Source organism: Mesitornis unicolor, unplaced genomic scaffold, assembly GCF_000695765.1.
Source record: "Mesitornis unicolor isolate BGI_N332 unplaced genomic scaffold, ASM69576v1 scaffold10625, whole genome shotgun sequence".
Lineage (NCBI taxonomy): Eukaryota > Metazoa > Chordata > Aves > Mesitornithiformes > Mesitornithidae > Mesitornis > Mesitornis unicolor.
In genome coordinates this window covers 53,413-60,033 of record NW_010184811.1, presented here as the reverse complement: position 1 = coordinate 60,033, position 6,621 = coordinate 53,413, and positions in this window count along the sequence as shown.

Genomic DNA, 6,621 nt, shown 5'->3' with positions numbered 1-6,621 from the left:
GTGCCCCATTCTGGAAGCAGATGAAAGTTGAGCTCCAACTCCAGCCTGTGACACAGAGTTGCTACCTGATACTGAGGAAGTCACACCAGGCTTTCCATGGTGGTTTGTTCCTGTGTAGATGCTTTGTTTCTTAAATGCTTGGAAAATAATTAAGGTGGGAACTGAACTTAAATAATTATTTACAAATCACTGTTAAAATGGAAGAAAATCCACTGTGGTTTCCAAAGTGGTCTGCCCTGAGTCTGCTTCTCTTCCGTGCTTTCTGCTCCATCACTCATGTCATTAGTGGATGTGTGTATAAAATTTGTGTGGGAGACCACAAACAACACGCCTTTGGGAGGGGAACTGCAGGCACACAGAACGGCTGAAGATAAGTGTAGTGAGTTGAAAGAATGTGGTAAATAATTCAGTAAGGAAGACCACAAAGGTCTACATTTAAATAAAAGTAATTATTATTTTATTGTGAAATGGGATGTGGCGGGACAGATCATACTTCTGTAGAAAAGGAACTGGGGTTGTAGCATACCCCAAGTTATTCATGAGCACTAACACTCATATTGTTGTGAAGAAATGTGAGGATCTGGGACATATAAACAGAAAAGTAACACATAAGAGGCACAGAGAAATTTTTCTGCCTTACTCAGCACCCCTGAGGCATTGGCTGGTGTTTTGTGTCCCATTCTGAGTAGTGTTCCCCAAAGAGAGGTGTGAACCAGTGAGGACTCCAGGGGGCCAGTCGCAGATATTCAATGTCTTCAAAGAGTAAAGGAATATACAATTCTTCGTGTCCCCTGTGGACAAAGCAAGGAAAGATGAACTAGTTGTAGTACAGAGGGTCTAGGCTAAACACCTTTCTAACAACAAACACAACTAGAAGGACCTGCCTCAGAAAACAGTGAAATCTCTAGTTTTTGGGATTTTTAAGAACAGATTAGACAGGAACAATTTAGCAATAGGAATACCCAGGGAAGACTGATACAGCTGACCTTTTCTTAGGACAAGAAGATGGACCAGATGGCCTACAGAGGATGCTGTCAGACTTATTTTTTCTCTTTGTATGATCTGAGATCCTGAAGCTTTATTTTCAGCTGTGCTGAAGACTCCCAAGAGTGAACAAAGTCAATGGCAACTGCCATTATGTGTATTAAGACTTGCTAAATACTAAATTTACTTACTAAATACTAAAGGACTGATCCTAAATTTCTCAGATTGGTCATCCGAATTTAAGGGATGTTTCTGGACTTAAAATTACACATCCCAGTTCTTCAACCCCAATGCAGAGAAAATGCTTTCCATTCATCCTATTGGCTGGTTGTGAAAATGGATTAATTCAAGCTTATGATTTTTTTCTATATTACAGCACCATCTAGCATTTTATAGGGAAATTGTTAACCATTTCTTCATAACAGATTATCTCAATTTCCAAGGTTTGGGCCATAGGCTGGACAAACCAAACAAAATCAAAATGCTGATTAGCACTGTAGGTTATAAGGGCAGCAGCAATGGCTGCGGTTTTGCAGCCTTAGCTCTGTTGTAACACAGACCTCCAAATGACCATTAACTAAACATTATCTGTTCTGTGTACTGAACAAGGTAAGGGCGTGTGAAAGAAGCTGTATGCAATACAGATATTAAACAATGTATTGTTCATATACACAAAAGAGCTGAGTTACAGAGGCATGAAATAGACCTATGCGGTACTCAAACATGAAGAACACACATAAAAGATTCATCGAGACAAACCTGTCTTATCATCAGGAGACTCAGCATAAACAGGAACAGCTGCTTGCTTCCTTTCCTTGCTGAATTAAGGAGGCCAAAGTAGGGGGGCACAACGCAAGCTGCTGCTGAGACAGCTGTGAGTTGCTCCCCACCTTCCTCTTTCCCAGGGCAGCAAAGCCTAGGGAGGAGGCATGTCCCTGAGGAGCCAGGGTGGCCCCTGGCCCATTCAGGTGCCCAGAGGTCTTGCCTCTCTGAACTCACGGCAACCTATAGCACTCAAACTTCAATTTGATCTGCCAGTCGCTTGGAAATGAAGGCAGAGGCATGGAATGATACAGGAGGTCTCCAAATCCAGCCCTGCCAAATCGGAGGGTAAATCACTTCTGTACTGCTGTGACTGCAGCCTGTGCAGCTCCCTCAGGCTGCAGAGCCCATGGGCTGAGTGCAAGACCAGCTGCAGTTACCATGCAGAGCAATGCAATGCAGTGTAGCTCCCCTACTTTTTCTTTCAAGAAGCTCCCTCCAAATCCCACTTGCTCCACGTCACTCTTTATCTGGGAGAAACCAGGATCTGACAAAGAGGATGAGACTTTCATGAAGAAGGTAGCTCTGCTCTTGCCCCAAGCTCCCAATGCCTCCAAACTGACACAGGCAAGAGACCAGCTCAGGAGGACACCACTGCAGCTGTGACCCCTGGCCCTCACTGCTCTGCTTGCCACTGGCACGGGTGTCACTTGGCAGGGAGGATTTCAGATGATTGAAGTGGTTTCAGGCTGTGCTCAGGCCCTCTCTCCTCAGTGCCAAATTGAAAACCGGACTGTCAGAGGAGTGTTGTGAAGGTGTTGAACATTTGAGCACTGTCCCTGGGGTATGTGCCCACCACTGCCCCATCCATGTCAATAGTGCAAGGGCTGGACTGTTTCAGCTATCCTGCGATCATAATCGTCAAAGATTAAATCTCTTCTAACAATAAAATTGCTTCTCCTTTGCAATTTTAATGACATGTACGTTCAAGCCGAAGAAGAAATGTTAAACGCTTCATGTGCCTTTTGAAAAATCAAAATAAAAAGACTGGCTTAGAAAACATGGCTTTTAAAAATGAAAAATGCTGAGTTATTTACATTCATATTCTCACTCTCGAGTTTTTGTGAATGAAGCCCAACTAACTCAGGCTTTCATGTTTTTACAGCTGAGAGGGTGGGTTATGTATATGTGATAAACATAAGACTCCAGGAATTAGGCACTTTAATGTGTTGCCTCTGATTTTCGTGGCACGTGTCTGAGAGTGTATTTGCTTTTAGAATTTGCAAGGGAGCCAAACCCTAAAATGATAAACACATCTAAATATGTTGTTAGTCACAAAAAGCCCTAAACCACAAGGAGAGCCATTCAAAAGTCGAATGTCTTGCAGCAAACTTGGACATTTCTTCAGAAGGGAACAGGTCTCACTTTGCCTCCTTGCTTCTGTAGCTGATCTAAGGAAAAGGAGAAGACATGGTCAGAGAGCTGGGAGTAAGAAAGAGAGGGTGTATATATATATGTGTGAGTTCACAGCTGAAATTTTAGAGCTGTCCATCAGCCAAAGTGCAATTCAAGAGAGTCACAGGCAGGGAAAAGGAGACTTTTTTGGGTGATGGAGTACGTATTGGTCACTACCTAGGAAAGGGTAAGATCTGGTGAAGAAGGTGGAGCATGAGAAAAGTGTACAGTTCCTTGTCTGGAGGGTGAGAAGTTGAAGGCAGTGTCAAAACTCACCAGATTCCCTGAAAGTCAGTGAGATTGGTGTGATCTCTCTGTAACAAGGATAGAGAAGGAAAACAGATCTTTCACTTTCCCAGAGAAGTCAGGAAGAGACAAGTAAGTTCCTTTACTCTCATAAAGGTAGCTGAAACTAAGCAGCTGCCCTAGTGCTGCTCTGGAGTTTCTGATTACTTTCTGTGGTATGACAGTAACCTTCAGCCCGGTCAGTAACTCCTGCCTATTGACTCCACATGCACATAAAGTTTTCTCATGCGCTATGTCCACAGTAAGGAAGTCCTTACCAAGAATTAAACTTTACGACAGCTAACTACAAAATCGTGCTTTGCCTGCACTTCTTTGACAAGACTTAGTGGAGTTAGAAGCTATATTGGAAGACTAAAGTGTTGTGTGTTCCCTGTCTGCTGTGAACCCCATCTCAGACTTCCTTTCCTTACGGGTATTCCTGCCCAGAGCAGCACGGTGGCTCTCCAGGGCACCGTGCGTTTCCCATACAGCACATGCTGTACCACTGACAGCCCCTAGGCCTTTGCCAATGCTTATTTCACCAGTGTGAATGTAAACAATTAATGCTTCAGTGACTGGTCTGGAACAGAGAGGTTTAAGCCAAACTGAGCAGCACAGAGTCTGAGTCTGAATGAGAAGTGAGGGAGAAGGGTGTCTGCTGAATGAGTCAGCTCGTAGGCTGGCAGCCCATGCCATGGAGAAGTCAAAGGAGTACATCAGGACTTCAGTAATCTTCGGAGAGGTCCAAGTCCTGATGCTAATGTCTCTTGTTTCCCAGAAGTAACTCATCCAAGCAGCCATGCTGGGATGGCAGGGGTCTTGGTGACAAGTGGCAACTTCCTTCTCGCAAGACTGTGTCTGCCTGTGCCAGCAGCACAGAGGGAGGTGACATCAGCCCCAGGCTGCAGTCCTCAGTGGATCAGGGAAGTCCTTTGCAAAAATCACCCTGGGAAACTAAATAACAGAAAGTTACAGGTAAGGGTTTGCTTCTGCCCTGGAGATCACTAAATCAGCTTTGCCGGAGGCAGTATGTACCTTGTGCTTTTAAAAAGGCAAATAAAACTGCAAATGGTTGAAAAGAAAATACCAGCTCCTCAACTGCAGCAGCCTGCAACCAGCAGCAAGTGCTTTTGGAGTCTGTGTGGTGGTGATCTGCTCTGACGCCACAGCCCCACAAAGATTCCTTCTAAAGGAGGTCCCCAGGGTCCCACGGGTGCACACCCAAGCAAAACAGAAGGGGACAGAAGCCTTGCTGGCACCTCCCTGTTGAAGCACTCCCAGTGTAGTATTTTCCCTACCTGTATTTTGAAAGACCAGATTTTGGTGAGTACAGAGACTGGGGCTCAAACAGCTGCTGGAGCAGAGGAAGAGGTGACTTGCCTTTCTGTCTGAGGAGAGCTGTGGAGGCAGCCACAGCCCTGCTGCCTCCCCACAGCTCCACACTGCCTCCAGTCCTCCTCCTTCTCCCACCTTCCCTGAAAAATGGCCCCTGTGCATCTGCCAGAGGTGGCTGCTGACTTCCAGCTGCTTTGAGTGCCCAGCTTCAGAATGGAAGAGGGACCGAATTTCCCCTGGACACCTCCAGACATATAATGTCCACTGAAGACTGTCTTTGCCACCCATAAATGAACCCAGATGAGAGGTCTTCTGGGGAATGGATGACTTAGAGTTTTTATCCCATCACAGGATCCTATATCGCTTAGTTCTTCATGCTCACTGGGTGAACATGAAATGACTTGTGCATTGGAGGCTGATTTCATTTCCTGCTTGCCTGCAACGGTCTGAAAATTTTGATGGACTTTGGAAAGATTTACCCAGATATTTGGTATTAATGAATACATGTAAAACTGCTTTCAGGTTGCCAACTGTGGTCAAAACCCAGCAAGAAGTCGAACAGCATTAATGACATTTAGTTGTTTATTTTTGCAACAAGATTTTCAGGAGAAAACAAAACACTTTCTTAGTGCACATAATTAAAACCATGAAAATGACTGCATTTCCTGTGTGACTGACATATTCCATGTGGAAGAAAATGTTTCCCAGCAACAAAAAAAAATACATTTCAGCAGCTCACATTTTTCTTAGCAATGTACATCCCTTTCCTTAATTGGAACAGGCAAAGGGAATTTCAGGTTAGACATTTTAAATAATTCATCACATGAGAAAAGAGCAAAACCTTTTTTTCCATTGTGCAGTGAACTAAAGGCCTTCCGTTTTTGGCACCTTGATTGGAAATTCCTGAAAAAAACCCTGATTCCAGGCAGTGGATGTCATTACCATTTGGCTGCTCCAGGCCCAGCCCTTGCCCTGGGACTGTGCACCATCAGGCACTGCACCACAGAGGCGACAGCACACTTATGGTGGATGCAAAGTGAGAAATCAGGGCCATGCACTCTCTGTTCCCCTTCGTCTGTCTTTCTGAGATGCTTCCTCCAAGTTCAGGCTCAAGTTCAGCCCCTGCCAGTGAAGAAGCTGGTTGAAATGACTCTGATCAAGACATTTGAAATGTAGCTCTGGTACACCTCTTGTTGTTTCATACTGAGTTTTCTCCACTGATTCCAGAAAGTTATATCAAAAGCAGGTAAGAAAGAAATCAAGCCAATAAAAATTTCAACCTGAGTAGAAAAACTGGTTTGCCACTTCCCACAAGACAATTAAATGGATAAAATTTGTACAGGCATTTTTACTTTATGACATTTGTTTATCAATGCATCCCAATTTTATTTCAGATGGACAACTTGCTTTCAAATTTATAGACTGCTGTTTCTATTGTTTGTTAAAAAAAAGGTACGTGTGAAATATCTGAAGCAAACAGAAAAGAATAGTGTGCGATGGCAAACCACAGACATGTTATTCAGTCACTATTACAAGTAGCCCTTCAGGTTACCCAAAAGATAGAAGACCTTTCCTTTTATTTGGTGGAAAGGCTACACTGCCATGAAAGCAAAAATCTGAAGTAATATTCAGTTTTTATCATGTTTGCTGAACTCAATTATTTTTGTATTTACTTTCCAAACTCCAGTTCTTAACTTCCATTTGATTTTGAGTTTTTGCCAGAGCATAATGCTTAAAATTGCTGACCCTGGCCACGTTGTGCTTTTAAAGAGTACTTTTAAGAAGATGCTAACAGAAGAG